Genomic DNA, 26,847 nt, shown 5'->3' on the forward strand with positions numbered 1-26,847 from the left:
ATGTGCAACAGTGCACACCTGAAATCCCAGCGACCTGGTAGGGAGAGGCAGGAGGATGGTAGGTTCAAGGCCAGCCTCTGCAACTTAGCAAGACTCTGTTCCAAAAAATAAAAAGGACTGGGGATGTAGCTCTGTGATACGGCAGCCCTGGGGTCAATCCTCAGTACAAATAAATAATCACGTATATATGATTCAATGGATCACATTCCTTAAAAAGTCAATGAAAGACAAGTGAGAGACTACGAGAAGAAAACCTACTTAAGTCAATTTTTTTAAAAATTAAGAGCCTAATGTCCAATATTACTGATTTTTGAAGATTGATTCCTCACTATTTACTTTGAAAATAAATACATGTGAAAATCAATATTTTTCTTCTCTCAAAATCCATGGGGGCTTACAGAAGAAAATAAATAACTATCTCAATTGAGGAACAGAGGTAAAAATTAATAAAGCCATTGTTGTCCTTAAATTCAAAAATCCCTCAGTTATCCCAGGAATGGTTTCAAAAGGAAATTAGAAATCCATTTTAGGATCAAAATCTGGGTTAGAGCCATGTCAACATGAAGAACATCTTGGGAAGAACTTGATTTAAGTCTATGAATCACTCTTCATGTTGCTTCACAGAATGATACCAAACTAAATAAATAGTTCAAGTCATTTTAACATCAAGTAAAGGTATTAAAAGTTAATTTAGCTTTTATAAAAATCTAACCCTGCAGAGCACCTCATAATTTTATCTATCCAGGCAAATGTCATCATTCTCCTTTTTCCTACTCATTCTATAGAATAAAAACAGCCCAGCCATCTACAACCATGCGCCTTCCTCCTGTGTAAGGGCAAGCTAAGTCAGGAAGGTCCATCGCCCTCCCTGAAGACACAGAGCAGTTGTGCCAACGAGGGGCTCCAAATAAGGACGTCAGGGTTTGCAGTAGCCATCTGTATTAGGCTGTCTCCAGAACTAGGTGGGGGAGACACAAGAATCCCTGAGAACAGGCTCACGTTAAAACATTTAAAAATAAATTCAGATTAACAATTGCTTTGAGAAAAGATGATTGCCAGATGTAGGAAATACATTGGTCTCAATAATTTGGCTCCCATTTTATTTACATTGAAGGTCAAATAAGACAAACTCTGTTTCGTATTACTCAGTACAAAGGAGGAGGATTGGGGAAGATTTGTACCACCAGAAGATTAAAATATTTTTTTCTAGACACAAATCAACATTTAAGTCAATGAAACACATTTTTTTTTTAAACTGTGAAGGTACTTTTTTCCTCAAGTAATCAACTTATTTTCAGTAATGGCATATAAAGCATTCTGATTTTAAAGTCCTCTGTGCTAGGCGTCAGGTCAGGCCTGGCTCGGGACACGGAACCCAGCTGAATGGAATGCTGAACTCTTGCCTGGTCACCCGCCAGCAGGGCTCCATGGAAACCACTACATCCCAGCAGATGAAAGAGCAGTTCAGTGCTCCAGAATGGCCTCAGACTTCCATAGAAACCATGCTTAATATGGGCACAATTTCTCAAACGAACCATTAAAGTTTATTGTAGATGAACTCAAAATATATAGTATCTCATGCATGCACATACATGCACACAAAATCCAGAAGTTGACAAAGGGAACTAACAGCTCTCCAACTAAATCATTATTTTTATTTTTATTTTTTTGAAATTGGGCTACAGGGTACTCCAAAGTATTTGAGGGAACCAGAAGGAACCATATCACTGTGTACTTTGTTTACAGGGTATTCTAGTTGTTGAAGGTGTTTGGTTTGGTTTTCTAGAAGTTACAGGTAGGGCAGCCGATGCTTTCTGTCTTTTCTTGGCAGATACAAACAACATGTTCTCCTTCAGTCCATGCGTGGGCACCAGGAAACAGCAACACATAGAGCCCTTCTTCATTCACAGGAAGTGCTCACATCCAACAGCAACCGGCTTAACCAGCAGACACAAGACTTGTAGGACCAGTCTTCACATCCTGGAAGACCAGTCTGTAGACAGTCAGTTCTCCAATACTTCTGTTCACACCTGTCTCCTTAGGTCCCACAAATAGACGAGGGGCCTCAAACACTCCTACACCTGCCTGCTGACTAGAGGTTTTATAGGAACAACAGGCACTCTACAATATGACAACAGTTTGAATATTAACATAGGGGGATTTCTAGTTCCTGAAGTTCTAAAAGACAGTTGATTCTGGGCCACAGCAGAATAGACACTGTGAGGTGAAAACCAGGTTATATTTTTCTAGGTGATTTTAATGCAAATTCAATGCAGGATTTATTAACTCTGTTTAAATTAATAAAACATATTGCTTAGATATGTCTGTTTCAAATGCAAAAAAAAAAGTGGACTGCTATAAACAAGATTAATACACCATGGGAGGCTGTCATTGAATTTTATGCTTCAGGTTACTATTTTTCAAGATATTTTATAATGTTAGATTGTGTGTAACGAACAGAAGTCCATTCTGCCTCAAACTCCATTTTAATGCTGTATTAAGACAATATAGGACTGTCTCTGACTATCACCCATTTATTGAAAATGCAAGACTTGAACATATACTAGAAACAGTCTTCTTAGTGTTGACCTTAGTCAGAGACTAAATATCCATGATGTCATATACACATGTCAGAATTCTTTTAACAAAATCATGTCTGCAGAATTATGAGTTTTCTTATCTAATTTTTTTTCTTTATTGAGAAACTTTATTGAGAGACTTAGATACATAAAAAAATCAACTTCTGGAAGAAAAAAATCAAATCACACAATAGAAAAAAAATAGTTAATACTGTTTGGGCTATAACAGAACTCAGAGAATATAGTGTTATAACTGAAAAAACTATAGGTACTTCATAATTGACTTTTTGACACAAAATGACTTAATAAATTTGCAACTAGTAGTTCCTGATATTGAGGTCCATAAGACAAGCTAAGGAATTTTCAAACCCTGAGCTGATGTCCACAAGGAGTTACTTGGTTTGTGAGTTGTTTTTTCCAGAAATACAAGATTTAAAATTAAGCACTGTTGATCAAACATTTGGGGGATGCTAAAACCTGTATATCTCAGTAGTTAGGTAACCAAAGTAGTGAGTTAGGTAATCAGCCCTACTATGTTTAAACAGGCCCAATTTTCATGGGCATGATTTAAATGCTTGGCATCCCAAGCTCAAAACAAACTAATTTAGGAAATCAATTTTAAATAATCCACCCTGATTTCTCATCATTAAATATGGTGTGGTAGGGTGTGTGTGTGTGTGTGTGTGTGTGTATGTGTGTGCACGCGCGCGTGTGTTTGTGTGTCTAGGCCCTTTGTGGAGAAAATAAAGTATCTTCTAGTTGCAGATTCATGGTGACAACTGTCTTAGGGTAGGTGAAGAGAGATCTTGATTGATTCCAGTTCAGTTTCTGACGTAAACTTGCTCTGCACATTTGATGGCATTGGTAATTCTCTCTGTACCTTTCTCGACCCATTTTTCTCATTGGTAATGTGAGATATTGAGGACCAGGTCTTTTCTGTGTCTAATGGAAACACCTAGGTGTGGCTGAGATGAGCACAGACACTAGGCTCATTGTTTTTCTGGAAGGTAAGCCACTGCCCCTAGCAGAGGAGACAGTGTAAGATACAAACAGATGCAAATTAGTGGTGGAAGGACCAACGTGGTGGAAGCAGAGGGTACAGGATGGGGAACAGACAGGAGATAACAGCCCACCAGAGCTAGACTCCAGCCCTGGAAGCTGGGAGCCAGCATTATCTTGTCATGGCCTTGGCCTGACAAGAGGAAAACTTAGTTTGCCCTGATTCCTAAACTTTCTCCATTGGGCACCATTCCAGCCCAAATCTATTAGCTGATTGTAGACAACCACAATTCCACAGAACTGCAGAAAATGGACTGACCCTTTTAATACATTTTGTTCAGGAAGCTGCATTATATTATATAACTTGCCTCTTTTTGTTCTCTGCATGGGATATGGAAGAAAAGGCTCATGTGGGCAGACTGGTCTACTGAAGCCACGTTTATACTCTGTGCAGCCCTTTAGCCATAACTGTGCTTTCTTCCTACTCTCTGGGGTGCACAGCAGGGCTGCCCATGCTACCTCAGTCAACCTCAGTCAACCTCCCTAGTTTGCCAAGCCTTGAGGAATAAAGGAACAAATGCCAGAAGCTGCTGAGAGTTTCAGCACCTATTTTAGAGCTAAGAGCAATAATAGAGTTTCCCCAGTGGCCTGTGCTGGTGCATTCAAAGAACTGAGAAAAGACATCCAGCAGGAAGAAAGCCCTCTGCCCAGCCTCCATCTGGATTGCTAAATCAAAACGTCAAAGCCTTGACAGACTAGAAGAAAAGTTCTATTTTTTTCCCCCAAAGATTTCTCTTCTGATGATATATATTGCTGGGGAAAGAGGACAGCAAGGAATTTTGTCCTCACTGGCAGTGTCACACAGGACTGTAACACATTTAGGTAACTTGCAACCAGCAATCAGATAGTGATCCAAATCAATCCGAGCAAAGACTCAAGGTCTTGAGTCTGGGACACATCTTCCCTTATGCAGGGCGCTACAAGGAGGAAGAGGTTCCCCAGTTGCCAACACTGGTCTATTTAACTTGTAAGCCAAATACCACTTCCTGGTTACAGTCTAGTTCCACATGGTTCCTAGCCAGAAGCCTGGACCCATCCTTGGCAGATTTGTTATCGGTCTACTGTCCTCTGTCCCTCTCCCTATAGCCTGTGTCTGAATCTTAAACACAGAGGAATGGAGAGCAGAAAGCATTTTAAAAACAACGAGTTTCACTTAAAACTCCTTATGAGAGAAGCATCTCCCCCTCTTCTATACAGAATATAGTATGACTCTGGCACATATTTCAAAGAACCATATACCAACTGGTCCAGGCCAGGCTTTGCTACATGGGTGATTCTGGGTACAAGGTCAGCTGGATTGAGGGCATCTTCCAACAATTTAAATTGGAAGATGAGGGTGACACCACCATAAGATATGGCCCCCACCAAGGTGCTGGGAAGTAACTTGAGAAACTTTGTGGAAGGATGGAGAGTCTGTGATGGCAGGTAGGGATGAGGTTGAGGGATTGACAGATTATATTCAGAACTGTGTTTTATTTAAAAATTAAGGACAATGGCCTCACTATAATGAGTACCATCAGTTACCCAGCATTGATGCTCCCCTTCTCCCTTCCCAACGGCTTGCTTTGTTGAGGTGTCCACCTCCTTACCCCTTCTGCACACAGTCACATGGTAGAGGTTGAGCTGTCCTGGTCCCCAGCTCTGCAGGTGGGCTGTGAATGACCCAAGCCAATCAGCACATGGCATTCTTCGTACTGCTACAGCCTCCAGAACTAAGAGGCCTCAGGAACCTCGAGAAGGGACTTTCCTGAAAGGCTGTACATGGACAAGGGGATCTGTCACCCCATTTGTGTTCAGCAGCCACCTTGTGACCATTTAGAGGAGCTTTCCCAAGACACAGCCAACTTCAAGGATGGCAGAGCAGAAATTTAGGGAGAAACTGAGTCCTTGGTAACACTTTGGAGTCACTGAATTCATGAACTATAAAGGTTCATGGTCTTCAGGAGGGACTGGCTTGAGGACCACCCCCAAGGATTATAAAATCTGAGGATGCTCAAATCTTATATAAAATGGGTATTTGCAATCCTCCTCTATACTTTAAATCATCTCTAAGTTACTTATAATATCTATTAAAATATAAATGCTAAAAATTGTGTTCTATATGAGTCATAAGAATTGTGATGTATTCTGCTGTCACGTATTTTAAAACATAAAAGCAATTAAAAATAACTGAGTAGAAAATAAAATAAAATATAAATGCTATGTAAATAGCAGTTATACTGTATTGTTAGGGAATAACAACAAGGAAAAATAGTTTGTACTATTTTACTTGCAAGTTTTTTAAAAATATATTTTTGACCTGTGGTTGCTTGAATCCATGAACATGGGATCTCGATGGCCAACTCTATAGAAGAATGAGCAAAACTAAATAACTTGCCTTAAGGATAATGCCATGTGTGTGTGTGTGTGTGTGTGTGTGTGTGTGTGTGTGTGTGTGTAGAGGTTAATTCTCTGTCTGTAAATATAAACATTTGATGTTTAAAATCCCTGCTCCCATAGCCTTGGTTGATTTTTAAAAGGTAGGTTTGAATGAACTTCTGAGAAGTTGTCAGAAATAATCAGAAGAAAAAGTTTTCTTGGCCATCTTTCAAGAAGCATGACCTTGGCGGAGGAAAAAATAAATTCATGTGTTCAATATTTCACAGCAGTCAGCAGGTCACGTCATCGGGCCTCTCACCACCTGTTCTTTGTACTCTGAAGGGATCCCATGAGCATCATAGCCATTTTTACAAGTGCTTAAAGTTTCTTAGATAGGAAAGCTCTGTTCATCAAAATCATAATAATAGTAATAATAATACATGAAAAGTTTTATTTTTTTAGTCTTTTTTTGTACTACTTAGGTGTACATGACAACAAGAATGCATTTCAATTCACCATACATAAATGGAGTGCAACATTTTCCATCTTCTGATTGTACACAATGTAGAGACACACTGTTTGTGCAATCATACATGTACCTAGGGTAATAATATCCATATCATTCCACCATCTTTCCTACCCCCACGACACCTCCCCCTTTGCCCTATCCAAAGTTCCTCCATTCTTCCATCCCCCCTCCCCCAATCATGGATCAGATCCACTAGTCACAGAAAACATTTGGCCTTTAGTATTTGGGGATTGGCTTACTTCAGAAAATTTTATTCTTAGTCTAAAAAACGCACAGTTGAAAGTAGTCTCTAGGTGTACCAAGTGGTAGCATAGCTTATCAAGTTCCAAAGAGAACAAAGCCCTAAGTTCCCCAGGAGAATCCATCATTTCACCATTTCAATCCATCATTTCAATCATCATTTCATACTCAACCCAGTGAACACTGGCAGGACCCATTTTTAAATGAAGGATGTTACAAGAGATTCTTAGTATATGCTTATTTATCTACAGAAAAACATGCTCTAGGATCCAATGGGTCTGTGTGTCCCTCAGCCCTGCTAATAAATGCTTTTTAATGCACAGTGGTCCTCACGTGTGGGATCTAAGCATAGGCTTCTCACTGTTTCCACAGGGGAATGTACCTAAAATCCCCAAAGATAACCACAACTGGAAAGACCAGGAGTTGATTGGAGGAGGGAAAGGCAAAGGTTTCCTCATCCTGTTATTTTTTTTTCCCCTCTCCTTCAACCTTCCATTACACACAACTTGCAAGTTCTTACACTGGCACCTGTGTTAGCTGCCCAGTGCCACAACAAGCCTCCCAAAGAGGAAAGGTTCACTCTGGCTCCTGGTTGTGGAGGTTCCGGTCGGTTGGCCCAGTTACTTGTAGGCCTGTGGCGAGGCGGTACATAGTGGCAGGAGTGCACGGAGCCGCCAACCTGCTCACCTCAGGGCTGGGAAGCCAAAGGGAAGAAGGGCCCTGCGCGGCGGCACACATGTATAATTCCAGGTGTAGGCGGGAGGATCGCAAGTTCAAAGGCAGCCTCAGCAACTTAGCAAGGACCTAAGCAACTTAGTGAGACCCTGTCTCAAAAAAGTAAGAAGGGCTGGGGATGCGGCTCAGTGGGTAAATGTCCCTGGGTTCAATCCCCAGTACCCTGCCGCCCCCCCCCCCCCAAAATAAAAGAGAGCCAGAGAAGACAAAAGGGCTGGAGTGCCACTGTCCTGCTCAAGGGCACAGCCCACGACCTGAAGTCTCCCACGAGGGAGGCTCTACCTCCTCAAGTTCCCCAGTGGAGCCTGTGTGGGGAGCAGCCTTCACCAGGGGACCTCTGGAGGACACTGAGGTCCAAGCTGCAGCAGGATATATGAAGAAGGCGTTTGCATTGTCACTTTGTCATCTTCTCAGGATTCAAGGTTCTATCTTATTATTTCAAATCATGCCACCCAAGTTCTTGGCACAAAACAAACCAGAATGCGCAGGTCTTAGAGGTTCAACATTAAAACTGGAAATAACAGATGAATACGTATAAAACTTTAAAGTGTATACAATTGATATGATTCTATTGTTGCTATGATACATAGATGAAACTCTCCTGAATCTTTTTTATATAGGGTTATTCATTTCTATGTTACTATGTTTTTATAGCTAATATGCATATATATCTACACTTCAGTATCAAGATACATGTCTTTGGGTTGGGGATGGAGCTCAGTGGTAAGGTGTTTGCCTAGAATGTGTGAGACCATGTGGTGCGGTGGCGGGGAGAGGAAGAGGAAGGATACTAGAATGAATCCGACATTATTACCCTATGTACATATATATGATTATACAACTGGTGAGACTCTACATCATGTGCAACTAGAAGAGTGACAAGTTGTAATCCATTTTATGTATGATGTGTCAAAATGCATCTATTATCATGCATAACTAATTAGAACAAATAAAAAAGAAAATCCTCCCAATGAAAATTTAAATGTAGAAAATAATAGTTATGAAAAATAGAATGTTTCGTAATTTAGAATCACATCAAGAAAATAGAATGTTCATACATAGCCATGTGTTAAGATTGGCCAGTTTTCCAGAAATAGCAGATAGAATCAAAAGCTTCTTGGAGTTTCTTCACATTTAGAATTATAAACAAAGAGTTTGGGCTAATCATGCTCTCTGCAGATATCTATCTGAGAACCCTCTTACACTGAAAACCAACTTGGCTTATTGATTTCTTACAAATTCATGTGAAATTAAAAATTTTTTATATGACACACTTGATTTTCATTTATTTTACAGAGTCTCTTAAATGTAGAATAATGTAGATAAGAATACCTTTCATATTTATTGCAAAAGTTGACAATTTGAGCTTTATATATATTCACCTCTGAAATCCACATAAGGGCATTAAAGTCTGTGAATCAGAATCACCTTGGGAAAATCTGTTATTTTTAAATATATTTTATGTGCCTGAAACAGCCAAGCATGGGACACTGAGCTGCCTGCTACACAGAAGCCTTTGTCGGGCCTCTGAATCACTTGAGTGCATTAGGGCAGGAATGAGCAGCACTCTGGAGAAGTGACCAAGTAGGCATTTCAGGAAGGATTTCCAAGATCCCAAAGCAGTATCAAGGGGCAATGTATAATTAAAATTGCTAAAGGAATTGTTCAGAGGCTAAATGATACAGCAACTTAGAGGAAGGGGCAGATAAAATCAGGTAGGAGTAATTTTAAAAGGAGAAGGAATTTGAACTGAGTTTAAAAGGATAGATAAGGTCTAGATAACATTCTTACCCCTGCTGCTGCTTTACAGTCCCATCTGAAGGCTGCTAGGGTGGGCACTGCCACCGCAGGCACCATGGACATGCTTCTGAAGACCCATGGCCAAATGCAGTGAGTTGTCATCAGGCAGGCTTTGGGGCGTGGGGGTAGCAATGAATCCTGCCAGAGGCCTCCCTGTAGGGAGGTAAGCAGTGATCCATACCCAGGTCTAGCTGACCCCAGAGACCCCATGCTCTTCTCATGCTGATCCCCCAAATCAATGGTTTTTAGAACAGTTTACAGGAAGATTTAAAAAACAGGTTAGAGCAAGCAATGTGTCCTTGGGAATTTCAGAACACCTTGGGAATTTGGACACCTTACATAATTAATGCTGCAGTTGGGATGGACTGGGATGGACCAGGATGTTGGTGAGAACAGCCAGGAGGTTCATAAGTTCAAAGAACCAAAGAGAAAGAGAATCTAGTCCTAACCCAGATACACATAGCACCCCTGCCTGGCCGGGCTGCGAGCACCATTCATAGAGGCAACGAGGATGGTGCACTTCAGAGTTGAACTTGGGTATTTATACCTCAAATTCCTCCAAAAATGACTTGCTGGGGATGTTACTTGGTGGTACAGGGCTTGCATAGTATGCACGAGGCCCTGGGTTCCATCCACAGCACTGCAAAAAACCAAAACACCTAGTTTTGTGACTTAAGTCTATGAGAACTTGGAAATTGCCAAACTCCATTTCTCTTGGAATGACTGTGCTTCAGAAATTCAAAGAATATGTATGACGTTACAACATTATAAGAAACAAGACTCAAGATTTTTATGACAAAAGAATATTAAAGGAGCCTACTCAAAGGAATGCAGGACTTAAGGTGAACTGCAAGGCCGTGCCTTTTGACTTTACAGTGCAATGGTTGTGTTCATGCCCTGCTTGGCTCTAAAAGAAGGCGTTATCACCACTGGAGTCTTCCTCCAGAGCAGGCTCTCCTGGTGGCACAGAAGAGGCAGGATGGTGTGAGCCGGAAAGCAAGAGATTTCTAAAAGCATGAGCACCCTGGGAGGCGGGACTAAAATAGTGACAGCTGAGCTTTGGAATGAGTCAGAAGAAAGAGGACAAGGCAGAGGAGGAAGTGAGGCTGCCTTCAGTTCAGAGGATGTGAATGCAGCCTTGATCATCCAAAGCCACAGTGGGCAACTGGGTTTCACTTCCTAAGCTTGGGGAATCTGGTCCAGGGCTTCTACAAGCTTTTCAAATATTAGTAGCCTGTTTCCAAGCCCTGGGTTCTTTATCTACAGCTGCTGAGAGCAGATCTGGCACCGTGGAACAGATCAGGTTCCTTTGGTGTTTTGGTGAGGCCTTCCCATGCCTAGGAGAACGGTCACTAAGCCCCTGGTAGTTCTACATGAGTCTCCCATCAGCTGCAGATGTTAAAAACACGAAGCCTTCAGTCATCCCCCATGATCCCATGCTGCACAGGGCTGTGACGGGTATCTGGTTTCTAAAATATAATGACATGACATCTGGCTGTCACAAATGAATAATTTTGTTCATCTTTATCCAAAACATAGTTTTGAAATGTATTAAGGGAAAACTGACAGAACTAATCTTGAAAAATTGACAATTCACTAATGCAATGAGAACTCTGGAACGGCTCTCTCCAACAGACAGGCCAAGGAGAGAAGAAATTAATAAGGCTGTTGAGGGCTGGAATAACCACTGAACAATTTTGATTTAATCAAAAACTTTGTACCCAACCAAAAGAAAATAAGTATTATTTCCAAAGACACAGCACATTTACAAGTGAATAAGAATTCAAGTGTCAATTGTCTGTTTCTTATAATCACTATTCTGAATTCTTCATAAGCATGTATGTCCACAGTGCCTGCCGTGGCAGTGCCCACCCCTAGCAGCCTTCAGATGGAACTGTAAAGCAGCAGCAGGTCTAAGAATGTTATCTAGACCTTATCTATCCTTTTAAACTCAGTTCAAATTCCTTCTCCTTATTCAAGTGTCAATTGTCTGTTTCTTATAATCACTACTCTGATGCCTTTGATATTAATTTCTAATTTGCTCTAAATTTCCAACTCATTCTATTTTCTTTTATCACATGCTTGCTCCACAGAAGGCTGTGTGTGCTTCCAGATTCTGGTAATAAGCTCACCAAGGGCAGAAGCTTTGCCTTCTTACCTTTGTACCCCTACAACACTTAGCTCAGTGCTTCACACAGAGAAGGGATCTATGGCCAGTCATCCCCATGCTATCAACAACAGCTTACACTAAACAACTTTTACACTTCCTCTACATATGTGAAACATAAGGAATGCATCAGGATCTAGCAACCATTATTACACTGGAAGTCGTTTAAGGAAAACTCTCCAGGTTAGAATTTGAGATGAAGGAATGTCATCCTTCCCTGATCCTGAAGCCAGCGACTTAGCTGAATGCTTCACACCTGGAGCACCGAGTTCAACCTGAGGGGAGAGCACGAGGAGACAGACTTTCCAACCAGCAAGCACAGAGATCGGCTCTGGTGCTGGTGATCCAGAGAGTACATGGAGCTACTGAGCAGAGCTTTGTCCTCCAAAGTCCTGGTTCCTCCAACAGGGACAAGTCACAACCATTGCTTCGATTCATCTACCTTTCTTTCTATAGCCCTTTTCTGTGTCTGTACCACTTCTCTTTCACATGCTTGACCTTAAATCTTAAATCTGCATTTAGCAAAATAGCTTTCAAGGAACAACATAGGAACAGGTTGAAAAGCTAGATGGCAGTGTGGGGTGTGGAGGGGTACAGATGGAGGTATTCTGAGCTTAACAAAGTTTGAAAACATTGGCTTATCACACCTTCCTGTTAAACACTTGCAGTTCAGGGCAGCATGGTACAGACTGCAGAAACAGGGATCACCTTTGCCTAAATTCCAGAATTATTTGACCTCAAAGCCTCTATCCCCCTCTTTATCTTCAACAGGATCTAAAACCAAAATTCCTAATTTTCAATGGCAAGGACAGGACCAGAAGCTAGTCCCTCATCCCAAAGGATGTCCCTTCATGAGAAAGCAGGTATTTTCTTTTTATATTTATAATAGCTACTTCCAAAATTCAACGGTGGGACAGATATAGAATAGATATTCCCCTTTCCAAAGCATAGAATAGACATTCCCATTCCAAAAGGGAGAAGGGGCAAAAAAAAAAAAAAAAAAAAAAGTGGTAATTTTTCCAGGAAAGTCCAAAACCCAAAGTGCTAAATTTCTTTTTGAATTTATATCCTTTTTCACTTGTGAATATTTAGAGATCCCCCCACCCTTTACTATAACTGAAGGGTCTACAAAAAGACGATCTTGCCCCCTGCCACTAAAAAGTGTCTCTAGTCTCTAACTCAGCATAAGGTATGCACATTTCTGAAGATTTGTTTTAGAAAAGAGATGCCCAATGCTTAGATGGATTCAAATCTACTCATTTTCCTCAATGATGTATTGTTGTGGCAGTATTGTTGGGACCATTATATTGAGTTAATATATTTTGAGTAACATGTTTTAGTCTTTATATATTTTTAAAAAATCATTTTCATGACACCACCACATCAAGAGATACTCAGGGGATTCTGGAATGGAAGCCACCAAAGAAAAGTACTTCCATGACTTTGTAAAGATTACACACTGCACTTAAGTCCCTGTCCTGGGGCACTCTGCCAAGAATTCCGCTGATGGTTGTATAATTAGCAATGTCTAGCTCCATAAGACATGTTACTTATCCACAATGTGAGTCATCAATGCTGTAGCCACTGATGAGTCCTCTATTAGCTGCCTTCCGACAAATCTATCAGCCCTGAGTAAGATGCTTCCTGCCTCCCCAGCACCCAGCAACAAGGTCACCTATAAGACCCATAAAGAGATGTATAGTGTCAACTCCTTCCCAAGCATGTCTTACCATATTGCTTATAAAGTTCCAGGGGTAAAAAGCCCCTCTATCCCCATCCCCTAAAGCCTGTAGCTGTAAGACAATATACTTCTAAGGAGCCACTAGGGCATCTACTGATACTGGGGAGGTCTCAGTGAGTGGTCCTCCTGCTACAAAGGACAGTACAAGTGCCTCAGACACGGACAGAAGAGAGTGATGCTCACCCCTGGGAGGAGAGCCTGACCTAATGGCACAGCCATAGGCACCGTGGATCGTGGAGCATAACGCGCTGAGTAACGGTAAAACCTAGGGTAGAAAGCACCCAATCTTTGGCATCTTTACTAAAAAGCACCCTCCATCTCCTTACTCAACTTACGAGTGTAAGGGGCTCACCAAATGCTGGCAAAAGGAGTAGTGACCAGACACACTGGGCACCTCAGTGCCCGTAGGTACCTTGGCACTTAACTGGCATCTCTGTTCACCAGCAGCTCTGCCTGACCCTCTTTCATTAAAGAACCAGGGTAGGGAGAACCCCGAATAGAAGACAGAATAAAATGCAGGGAGGATATTTTTCAGAAAGAAAATATGTCTGTTGTCTTTGTTGTGTACGGTACTAAAAAATGTGTATAGTCTTGAAGATGAACACACACACACACATACACACACACACACACACACACTGTACCAACATTTCCAATTCCCCTCAGGTGAACAAATAGTGTAAAATAGTCCTATACTCCCCGATTTTTCAGAAGTTTTTGTAACTTAGGACATCTGATCTGGTGGTACGAATTAAGGTCAATTGATTCCTTCTGTTGATTTCCTCTCAATTGCTAGAATGAGGCATACTTCTCTCTAGAATTTTCTTGCTTTCCCAGCTTGGTTTGGTTAAGTAGCACCACTGGCTTTGTGATACAGCATAAGCTGGCTTGCTACCCTAGAGAAGACAGCTCTGACCCACAGCTTGTGAGTGACTGGCAGCGAGGTTCTTGTTCTACTGGGTACAATATTAACTTTTGCATACATCATACATGTTAAGACACTCGCCACCTGAGAACAAAACACTCAGCAGTCTGCTTACACACTGAAGACAATACTGGGGCATTCAGAGAAACACCTGACTTTTTCTGAAAGAGAAAATTAGTTCATTCCTCCAGCAAACTCTTGTTGAGCTTCTCCTATAAATCTGTCTATCCCTAAAGTCTATAGCACCAAACAAACCAGACAAAGGTCCTGGGCCTTGGGGAGTTTACATTTGAAAAAAAAATAAGTTATTCAGATAGGCAACGTGCTTGCTTAAATAAAAAAAGTGACTTTCAGAAGATATTCTCCGGACAATTTATAGAGTCACTGACATTGAAGACTTAACGAAAATATTTTCTGCAAAACTAGATCATGGCTTTGAAGACAAACAAAACCAGATGAGTCACAGTCATGGAAAATGTTTACACTCAGTAAAATAGATCAGCAACTTCGGAAGCACTCCAGTTCTATGCTCTCTCAGTAGCCAGGAGTGGCTGCTGGCCCTGTGGAACTCACACCCTCTGGGCAACACTTGGCCAGATGGAACCAAAGAACCCAAGTCCAGCTTTGCTTCTCTTTCCCTTTTGTTCTGTGACATATTGTAAAGCAAACGGAATACCCATGGGTGTCTAGAGGGAAAACTGATTTTAAGAAAACCAAATAAATAATCACAGCTCTCTAATCTAATAATGTATTATTTCCTTTTTTCCTCATAGATATAACCACATGTCTCTAGGGGAGCCCCCGCAGAAAAATAATCATTTTTTTAAAAAAGCCTACTTTTCTTAAATCAAACCAAGGCATAAAGATGACTGGCTCACACATGAGTATGGCATGGGGGCAGGGTAGGGGGAAGTCACATCACAACTTCTGTGGGCTTTGACCTTTGTGGCCTCCTTCCTCCATTAAAGAAAAAAAAAAAAAACCTACTAAAAATTACATTTTACAACTGCAGTGATATGAAGACACATGTGACCCAGGCCAGGCTAGGTTCAATATTATATTTCCATTATTATATTCATTTTTCTTTCACTTTTAGAAGTAATTAAAATTAGAACGTCTTCACAGGCCACTACAAGTATCATGATCCCTGAGCACCGTGTCTCATGGATAAGTCAGCTCTTGATCACAAACTCTTGCTTTTTAAGGTACTCAGCATTCTAGACACAAATTAAGCCAGAGAACTTATGGGACTTTCCTGCCTGTAATTAAGAACTGCAGGAGGAAAACCATTGTTTTACCAGTTAACAAAACACTGATGAACTCTGACATAAGCCGAGCAATCATAACCCCATTAAAATCCGATTTGTCTTTATAATAACTTTGAGTGCTTCAAGATTAACTCAGCGTATCCAATGGTTATGACTTCAATGGAACACGATCATTTTATAAGTTAAGCCTATTGTTGCAGTTAGTTTTTTCCTTTTGTTTTTATTTTTTTAAAGAATAAAAAGGCTGGGCAAGGTGGCACCTCCCTGCAATCCCTTTGACTTGGGGAGGCTGGGGTAGGAAGATGGCAAGCTGGAGGATAGTATAGGCAACTTAGTGAGACCCTTTCTCAAAACAAAAATTTCAGAAGGACTGAAGATGTCGCTCAACGGTAAAGGGCTCCTGGGTTCAACCCCCAGTACTGAAAAAAGAAATTGAAACATAAGCTGCTTTTTTTTTTCAGTAAGAAGTAATAACACTATGCTCACCAGACTGAGCCTCCTCCTGTATTCCTACCACAGCATTTGATACGCGATTGATCGAGCGATGTTACTTTGCCATTTGGGGTCTGGACAAATAGCTTACAATGTGGTCTGAGTATGACACTTTAGCACACTTAGGAAAGAAATGGAGTAAAATAATTGCTGTGACCAAACAAAAAAAGACAGATCCCCTTCCTACCTTTCCTTTAATCATTCTTTGTGGGGTTTTGAGCCCCATACCACAAAACCAGAATGAGATTTTAAATCATGAAGAAAAAGAAGTTAAAAAGGACAGACAGAACCTTTTCTGGACAAAGAAAAGCATTTAAATGTCATCCACAAGAAACACTAACGTATTACCTTTTGGCTGGCCACCAGAGCCACCCTAGGGGGACTCTCCCCAGCCATGCTGAAACATGTGCCTGTGATTTCCAAGTAAGCATTTTCTTTCTCTTTCCATCCTTTAGCAACAATGTTTGTTATTCTGTCTTGCAAAATGGTTGAAAACTATTCAAAATTTGTTTTTTCCTATTTGGAAAACAACAACAAAAACCTGCAAACAGGAAATGTTGACCTAAAGGGTATACTTCTATAATACCAAATAAACCTAAATTATAACATATTACCTTTTTAACATGTTTCATTGTCAAGCAGCAAAAAAAAAGTGCAAATGACTCACTTTTGTATTTGAACCTCACCTTTTCAATGTCTTCACGCTGAGCTCTTCACAATACTCCTCACCTGTAGTAGAAACACACAAAAAAATAAACGATTTTTTATTTAAATGTTGCTTTTCATAATTATTTTGATAGGATATGGATAAAACATTAGGGCTAATTTTGAGTGGAAAAATAAAGATTAGCTGTAAAAGGGCAGAATTATCCCAGGAAAAAACCACATGTATTCTATAATAGAATTTTAGCAAGAATCATAAGAAATTAAGCGAAAACCAAAAAGACTTATGCTTGTGGTATCAGAAAATACCTGGCATCCAACCATCTTTGATTTTCCCTTTAAATTCCTAGAAGATTCAAAAGGCTTGAACTTTGAACACCTCTGAAAACAAAGGGCTCAACCACATCCCATAAATCAGGCAGAAGTCTCCCTAGTGAAGAGATGAACCCCAGGCTGCGAGGCTGGAAGAGGAGGGACGATTTCTATCAGCCTCATCCTCGGCCTCCCTCCTTCCCTCCCCAACACAAGTCCTCCACAGTGTGGGAACAGCTTTCTAAGGCCACAGCCCTCTCCCCACAGCTCTTCTCCATGACTCTGTGCCATAATTCCTCCTGGGTTACATCTTTTTGCAAGGTGGTTGGAGGGTGGAGTCCATGGGGTGACACACACAACTGGTAGGACTGGGAGGGGGCCACAGTTTTTCTGTTCACTATGTTCCAAAAGAAGGAACCACAGATACTCCGATGATGGCAGAGTTTAAAAAGAAAAACAAATGTGCCCAGACCCAGAAACTTATCAGTCGTGTCTCTTCATAAAGTGTCTCCAAAATATTCGAGTTGACTGAAGGATGAATCAAAATTAAAACTTCAGAGTGAAAAAGTAGCTACAGAATAGCACTGAAAGCAGTTATTATTATAAAAGTAGTAGAGGGAGTAGGACTTTCAACATTTTTGAAAACATATCAAATAAATATCTAATAATATCTTACTATAATATCTAGCCCCACTGAAGTCTGAAATCCTAGCTTATGTTATTAACAATGAAAGAATCAAGGAGGACGGATAGTAAAAATGAACTAATTTTATTGGCATATGGGGACTAAAAACAAAGCTGTTTGATTTATGATATCAGTAATTGATTTTTTTTAATTTTAAGAGAGAACAAAGAAATGAACTAAATATTTAAATTCTATTAGGTTAGAAAACAACAATAAATATATTAGAAAGGCAGAAATACACAGAAAAACAGGTAAGCATATTTAGATATTTAAACAACAAAAGTTGGTTCACTGAAAATTGAAATATCTCATAAACAGGTTTCTTAAAAATCTAGTCTTAAAATCTAATATGAAACTAGAATTATTCAAAGAATATATCACAGAAATGAAACAGGGCTGGGGTTGTGGCTTAATGGTAAGGTGTTCGCCTAGCATGTGTGAGGCACTGGGTTCTATTCTCAGCACCACATACAAATAAACAAAAGTTCATCAACAACTAATAAAAATTTTTTTAAAAAGAAATAAAACAGAATGAAAAACTAAGAGTGCTCTATAAAGATATTCTTGCAAATAAATTTAAACTTCTCAGTGGAAAGTTTCTAAGTTGACATTTAATTATCAAAACTGAACTAAAAACATAAAAGCTAAAAAACATACATATGGTTTACTTCAAGAATTAGATAATTCCTGAAATACATAAAGCAATTAGGATACAGAAAAAAATGAGGCTATCTAGTTTGTTTGATGAAGTTAACAGAAGCCTGATAACCAAACTGATAAGGTACAAAGATAAGTAAGATCCTATTTGATTTAGATAAGATGTAAGAATCCTAAATAGGTATATGGAAAACCCAATTTCTAGTATATGACACATCATTATAAAGAGGGTTTATTCTATAGTATTCTATAAATATGTAAGTAGAACTATTATGTCCTATCAATACATCATAGGAGACTTACACATGCTCATGTCTTTTTTTTTTTTTTTGGTGCTGGGGATTGGACCTGGGACGTCACACACAGTGAAGAATCTATGTAGGAGACACTTAAGAAAATATTTAGGTTAGGCCTATTACTTCCTCATGAGAAACGATGAAGAGTAAAAATGTACTTTTCAAAATGCTAGGCAAGCACACTGCCACTGAGTCCCCAGCCCTCTTATATCTTCAGGGATGTTAAAATGGCATATAAAAAGAAAAGAATGATATACCATGATTTTAAAAAGATCTAAAATCAACATCCATCTTTTAATCTTTTTTGTTGTTGTTATTTTTGGTACCAGGGATTGAACACAGAGAGGCTTAACCACTAAGCCACATCCCCAGTCCTTTTAAAAATATTTTAGAGATAGGGTCTTGCTGAGTTGCTTAGGGCCTCACTAAATTGCTGAGGCTGGCTTTAACTTGTGATCCTCCTGCCTCAGCCTCCAGAGCCATTGGGATTACAGGCAGGCACCATTACATCATTTTTAATAAAAAGTCAGAAATAAAATAAGAGATACAGAAACAAACCCAAAAAGAAACAGCTCATGTTCTCAGTAATATGTGGAAGCTAAAGAGTTGGTCTCAGGAAGTAGACAGTGGGATAGTGGTTCCCAGAGGCAGGGAAGCAGGATGGGGAAGGAGAGCTAATAGGTACAGGGTGAAGTTCAATAGGAGGAATAATTTTAATGTTCTGCAGCAGAGTGGGGTAACTATGGCTGACACCAATTAACTGCACATTTCAAAATAGCTAGTAGAGAGGATTTTGAATGTCCCCAACACAAAGAAATGACCAACATCTGCGGTGACGGAAATGCTAATACCCTGGTCTGATCATTACGCATTGTGCACACAAATTGAATATCACACTGTACTCTATAAACATGTATAATTTTTATACATCAATGAAATTTTTAAAATGCTCTAAAGCATAGAAAAATAAAGCCTAAAAAGATAGATGCTCACTGTAATGCAGCAAAAGGCAAAGAATAGAGCAAATTACCACTGGAAACCTATAACAAATACTTAAAATAATTATTAAAAATATTTTTAAGTTTATTGGAAATGGTAAAGTTCTATAAGTTGATTTGAAGCACAGCAGGTAAAAAGCAATGTTTTTTTTTGTCAAGGAGCAGCAATACATACTCACTAATCTGATCATATTCAGAAAAATATAATCACAGGGAAGAAACTATGTAGAAGACACTAAAGAAAATATTTAGGTTAAGACTATTACTTCCTAATGAGAAACGATGAAGAGTAAACATGTACTTTTCAGAAGAGAGGGAAAGCACTATATAGTCAGGAAATTCAATATGAGGTAAACCAATGAACTGGTATTGGAGTCATTATCGGAATATAAGAATAGCAAGACAGATTCTATAATCAGCAATGCTCATTTATAGGTGAACAGTCGAGAACCTCAGGGGCTGTTTTGAAAATCCAATAAAGGATTTTTAGGAAAAAAAAGCACATTAAGAATATTTGATTATCTGGCTTTAAGTGAAAAATCCAGTAATGTGGTGCACTCAGGCATCACAAATAGAATTTGATGTAAAAACAAAATAAAACTTCATTCCACTTCTGAAGGTTGGGAAAATGTTATAAAATAGCCATCAATGTTCTATTTGTGCAAAGAAAATGCTGATTGCACTTTTCTGAATCACAGTGAAACAAGTCACATTTTATTGCTTTTGGCTAAAGAACAATGCTGAGCTTATAGTCTGGTGTACAAGCGAGGTAATGTTTAAAGTAAGTTATATAAGTGAAGTGCAACTAATGTGAGTTGGAGTATAATAATAAGTAAAATGCCAGGACTGGTTTTGTAAAAAGGAGACATAAGTCCAATGTAGCACCATGTCCTTTTAGCTACAGTGTCTAAAATAAGCTCTCCTTTAATTTTAGACAACAGAGGAGAGAGACTAAAAGTTTTGACAATAACTACAAGACCAAGTCTAGTTATCCCAGAATAAATGTTAACCAGATAACCCACAGAAGAGACCAACTTTATTTTTTATGTGTAGGGCAAAATATTATGTGACTCTATAGAACTAGTTTTTAATGAACTCAGTTGGGCAAGGTTTTAACAAGAAATAATATAACACCTCTGCTTGCAATAATGGCTGTGCAAAGACCCAAAGCATAAACATTTTCTGTAAAGTGTCAATTAGTTGATATGTAAGAGCCCAAAGATTTGCTCATAAGCACAAGACTTTTCTTTATTTCCTGAGTAAAACACATGAACTTCATAAAAGAAATGAACTGAGGGTGGAAATCCATACGAATCTATCAGAAATGATAGGACAGGCCTTTGATCAGTGTGTACTGTAATAATGCCCCTCCCAAAGGAATCTATCAACATTCCTTCCATAAGTTTCTAGAAAGTATTAAGTCAGTAATACAGATGGACAAGTAGACAAAAACTAAGTGAGTATTTTTGGATACAAAGTTTGATCAAATAAATCCCCAAAGAATCTCCATAGGGATTAGATTATTCCTTCCATCCACACCTGCCATCTTGGGAGCCACTCGACACCCATCCCTTCTCCTTTGGGAATGCAGGTAGGTAACCTGTGACTCTGGATTTTCTACAACATAAAAATTCCTTTCTTGCTTCTACCTGCCCATCTTTGAGCTGCATCATTTCATTCAGGGATCACAAGCAAGTAGTGCTGGTGAGCAGAATACAAATTGGCTTCTACTAATAATATTAGGACAATATCCTCTGCTGCCTTAGAAGGCCAACATCCATCTACCCTCCTTCTGGCACACAGACCAGCGTTTTCCTCTCCCTTGCTCTACTCCCAGCCCAAGACCTTGGAAGCACATTAACTAGGCTAAACCATTCATCATATTTCACCCCTGTAATTACCATGAATGGTTCATGGATAGGCACACGGTCCAAACCAGACCAATTAGGCCCAGTGAGACCTAATTTGGGTTATTTTATTAGACAGGAAACAGATCTTTTCCTGCTCTTCTTACATGTGAACAAGAGAGGATTGAAAGGGTAGAGCTGCTACTGACACATGGGGCCTGAGAATGAGCCACCATGGAGGAACCTCATTCAGATCCAATTTGTGTGCTTCTGAACTGATCAAACAGGCTCCTAATACACTGCTGTGACTTGCTTTCTCCCAATCAATACTATATTGTGAAATTCTTCCATGTTGTTTTGCTAACTGTGTAGTTCATATGTTTGCATTGATGGATAATATTTTATTGGATAATTTGTAGTATTTTTACAGTTGTGCATCGTGTAATGCTATTTTGATCAAGATGAACTATATATATGGGGTGGTCCCGTGAAATTACATTGCCTAGTAACATCACAGCCATCTTTTTTTGTGTAAATAAATATATGATGTTTGCTTTATGATAAAATTGCCTCTGCCTCAGACAGAGTCCCCATCACCACATGACAAATGGCTGAATACGCTCTACTATTTGGACCTTTAGATTGTTTTCAGGTTTTTTTTTCCCCCATCATAATCAATGTCACACATAACCCCCATGTTCATATGTGTGAGAGTCTACATTGTATTTACCTGAAGAAACTTTGGGATCGTCCATCATACACAATTGAACTTCACTGGTAACATCAAGTTTTTTCAGGAGTAATTATACCAATTTATACTCCACCCAGAATATATAAGAACTCTTCCCTTCCATATTATGGCCAAGACTTGATACTATTAAAATTTTAATTATAGCTATTCTTAGAGGTGTGGATAGTATTACGGTGGTTTAAATTTGCATTTTCTTAATTGCTAATGAGGTTAGGCATATTTTTATGTTAATGGGTAGTACAGGCCACTCATGTTTCCCTCCCGTTGAAAAACTTGTTCATGTATTTTTCCTATTGTTGTGGTTTGGATACAAACTATCCCCCCAAAGCTCCTGTTAGGCAATGCAGGAATGCTCAGAGGTGAAATTATGAGAGCTTTAATCTAATCAGTAGATTAATCTATTTGATGGATTGATAATCTGAATGGACTACTGGGTGGTAACTGTAGGCAGGTTCAGGCGTAGCTGGAGGAAGTAGGTCACCAGGGTCGTGCCCTTGGAATATATCTGTCCCTGGCTCTTCATGTTCACTCTTTCTCCACCCCACCCCCACTTCTGGGCTACCATGAGTGGAGCAGCTTTCCTATGCAGCTTTTCCTTTCCTTTCCACTCTTTGCCATGATATTCTCTCTCATATTGGGCCCAAGGCAATGGAGTAGGCCCACCTTGCACTGAACCTCTAAAATGGTGAGCCCTACATAAATTTTTCCTCCTCCAAGTTGTGGTCAGGTATTTTGATCACTGAGACAAAAAGCTGATTAACACCTATTTTTTTTTTTAATTGAGTCTCTATTTAAGAATTATTGGAGGGCTGGAGATGTGGCTCAGCGGTAGCGCGCTCGCCTGGCATGCGTGCGGCCCGGGTTCCATCCTCAGCACCACATACCAACAAAGATGTTGTGTCTGCCGGGAACTAAAAAATAAATATTAAAAATTCTCTCTCTCTCCTCTCTCTCTCTCTCTCTAAAAAAAAAAAAAAGAATTATTGGAGTTACTTATATGTCCCTCAACATATAAATCCATATGTCTGTTATGGGTCATGATTCATCTACAGTCTGACTTGACAAACAGGATGATGTTTGTCAATAAATAAATATGATGCAATGTCTCTTTGTGGCTCAATGACTTTTGTGTCTACTTTAAGAATTTCTTTCCTATCTGAAGGACACAAATATGTGACAGAGCTGAATTGCAAATTTTGAGGCAGGGACACATTTTTGTTTTTATTCCAGAAGGATAACCCCAGCATTGTTTATCAATTCATCCTTTCCACTGGTTTGCAATTCAGCTCTGTCACATATTAGATTTCTATATAAATTTGGACCTACATCAAGACCTCTGTCAAATTGCTTATCACAATTGCCAAAATTATATGGCTCAAATTACTATAGCTTTATATATAAATCAACACTGCTAAATCATTCTGTTTCTTCTTCAGGATTTTTATTGTTATTATTGTTTATGGTTCTTTGCTCTTCTGGATAAATTTTAGAATCATCCTAAGTTCCACCAAAACCATGTTGGATTTGTTAGAATTTCACTGGATCTATATTTAGCAGAATTGACATTTTTATAACAATGAGATTACCTAAAAGCAGGTTATCCCCCTCTATTTATTTAGACCTTTAAAAATATTTTCCAATAAAATTAAAGTTATTTCATTGTCTATATTACTGACTCACAGATCTCTCACTATATATACTTCTAGAGACCTTATTTTTGTTGTTATTGGAGAAGGGATCTTGTAAAAAGTTATCTTGCTTTTTCTACAAATGCTGTTGTTAATCTAAAAAAAAAATAGAAACAAGCAGTAAAATTACAGAAAGAAGAAGAGTACAAAGAATAATTTTGAATTTTACTTGTTCCTTCTTAGAACCAATCCCCTATTCTGGGAGGCTATATGAACACATAATTGCTCAGATATAAGCATGAAAACCATCAGCTACAGAACTTGCAATAGCAAATCATCAACAGAGATGGGAAGGGAGTGGAGAAATAAAATTGTCCAATATTTTATTATAAGAATGTCAGGCCATCACTTGAAATTTGTTCACACAGGTGATTATTTAAATATTTTAGAAATGGTTATTTATCCTCAACAAATATTTAGGATCTACTACATTGAAACACACATTTCTATTCTCATAGAGACCTCCAAAGTCATGATCTAGAGATTTTCTTGCAAATTCAAGTCAATTTCAGTTTCTACTTTGATATCTCTAATTGGCTCACTCTTCTTTTGAATGAAACCTAGTGGGTCTGAACTACTTTAACACACACACACACACACACACCCCTGAATGTGAAAGAGGAGACTATGGAAAGAGGGAATCTTTCAATAGATAATATTTCTTAGTTTCCTAACCAGTACACCTACTAGTATTATCCATAATTTGATTCAATTATGTGCTAAATGCCTTATCTGTGTCTGGCCCTCTGCCAGGGACAAATTACCAAGTGAACAAGGCCTGGTGCCTTGAAGGAATACATCTCACATTATACCATTCATGTGTTCATGAGAAAACTACATACATCCAGCAGTTTGTAATATGCACAATTGTTTTCAGTGGTATTTTTTTTTGAGAGAGAGAGAGAATTTTTTTAATATTTATTTATTTATTTAGTTAGTTAGTTAGTTTTCGGTGGACACAACATCTTTATTTTATTTGTATGTGGTGCTGAGGATCAAACCTAGCGAGTGCGCTACCACTTGAGCCACATCCCCAGCCCCTTTCAGTGGTATTTTGACAGATATATTAGGAATAATTTGTCAAAATGAAGGTTCTACCCACTTAATCCAGATATTAAATACAAGGTTTTCATGTAACAAGCCTCTGTATCTTATTTATAAATAGAATTTATAAAATAAGTGAGCTTTTAAGATGAGTTCAGTGTCTAGTTTGTATCAATTTCTGGCTTCCACAGGATCATGCACCATACCAGGTAGGATTAATTAAAGTTCTCCATGGATAGGTTATGCTAAGACTAAATACTTCCTAAATCTGGGCTAGATTTTATGGCAAGTTGGATGTGAGCTTTTATAAAAGAAGACCACAAGCAGACAGATGAGAACTCCATTCACCAGATTTTGATTGTTTGAACCTTAGATTTTGCCATTTCCTATTTATTTATTTATTTTTGTACTAGAGATTGAACCCGGGATGCTCTACCACTGAGTTACATCCCCAGTCTTTTTTTATTTTGAGACAGGAACTCACTGAGTTACAGAGTCTGACCTCAAACTTGCAGACCTCCTGCCTTAGCCTCCCCAGTCTGGGATTACAGGAGTGCATCACCATGCCTGGCTTTCCTATTTAGTTTTTTTTAAAGAAAGTAACAGTTGGAATAATTATTTGACAAGGATTATTAATTCTGATACTTAATATTTGGCATCCCAATGGGTGACCCCTACCTCAAATTCCCTGTATGTCTCTCTATTTTCTTACTTACAGTAAAAAAGTCCTCTTAAATAGAACTGGAGAGTCCAACACCATCTTCCTTTATTCTTCAGTGCTGGAGGTGACAGTGGGGACAATGTGGAGTAGAGAATGCTTCCTGAGAATGACTTCCACTTACAGGTGCTTTTTGTAGCACCAGGGTTACAAAGAAGAACAGTGAGCCTCAGACTCAGACATCAGGTTCTGGAAGGAGTACGTGTCAGTGAACAGACCAGACAGGCACTAAATTACAGGTGGCTTAATGCAGCTATCAGCACTTTCCCAACTCCATTTTATTATCACTCAGGCGGCCTGTGTGGCTCAGAAAATGCACCCCAACATTTGAGCACCAATGAGTTACCCGTGTCGGTACTAAGGATCTAGCCACAAAAAAGACTCACACAGTCCTTACCCACGGGGAACCTCTGGTCAGGGTCAGCCATTGCGGATATAGCTAGAGACAGTGTCAGGGGCAACTGCAGCCACAGGGTGAGCTTTTGAAAGCATAAAAATAATATAATTCTAACACTAAAATCTTGGATAAGGTAGCACACTAGTGGAGAATATGATAGGCAAAGCGCAGCTTTCTGAAGATCAAGTACAGCCATAAGTAAGGAGAAGATTCTGTGCCTATATTCTATACATAATAAAATGGAGGAATTCACAGAAACCAATGAAGTTATCTTAGAAATATTTCATAAGCACTACCTTTTATAAATTAAAGATCTTCTTTCAATCCAGATCAATATTTTCAACCAGTGTAGAACGTGTTGACCAAACAGTGAAAAAGAGCAGTGTTAATGAACGTAAGGAAATCCCCTTAAAATGAGTTCACCTGGAGATGGTTTTAAAAATTGGGCTGTCTCATAAGTAAAATAGATTTGGTAAGAGAAGCAGAAGAGATCCGGTTTCTTATGTTGGGGAAAAGCTTTAAATACCTGAATTTGTATTCACCTACTTATTCAGTGGTGAAGAACAGAATTTCTTTTAAATAAGGCTTCTGTAAAAACACTACTTTTATTCAGGCAACATATGGAAAAACCTATTCCATCATTTGCAAATGTTATATTTGGAAAGGTAATTTCCTTTCAATGAGACTTTTTTTTTTAAACCTTTCCACATCAGTCAAGAAAAATAGGTTTTGACATATCAATTTTTTTAAAAGTGCATAAAGTATACTATCAAATATATCACAGAGTTTTTATTTAACATTCATCCTGAGGGTATTTCAATGAACTTTCAGGTTCAGAGGGAAAATAGGAAACCTGAGTGCGGAGGACTGGCTTCCCATGAAACATTTTACAGCGACT

The 26,847-nt window shown here is 39.0% G+C and overlaps 1 protein-coding gene across 1 annotated transcript in view; it reads right to left on the minus strand.

Annotated features, from left to right (window-relative positions):
- Positions 1–26,847, minus strand: part of Plekhg1 (pleckstrin homology and RhoGEF domain containing G1) — a 211,559-nt gene that overhangs the window by 137,267 nt on the left and 47,445 nt on the right. Inside the window, exon 2 of the mRNA XM_077802049.1 lies at positions 16,580–16,622. The gene's annotated coding sequence lies outside the window, so the exon portion shown is untranslated. The remainder of the gene's footprint in view (positions 1–16,579; positions 16,623–26,847) is intronic.

Source organism: Urocitellus parryii, chromosome 8 (genome assembly GCF_045843805.1).
Source record: "Urocitellus parryii isolate mUroPar1 chromosome 8, mUroPar1.hap1, whole genome shotgun sequence".
Classification (NCBI taxonomy): domain Eukaryota; kingdom Metazoa; phylum Chordata; class Mammalia; order Rodentia; family Sciuridae; genus Urocitellus; species Urocitellus parryii.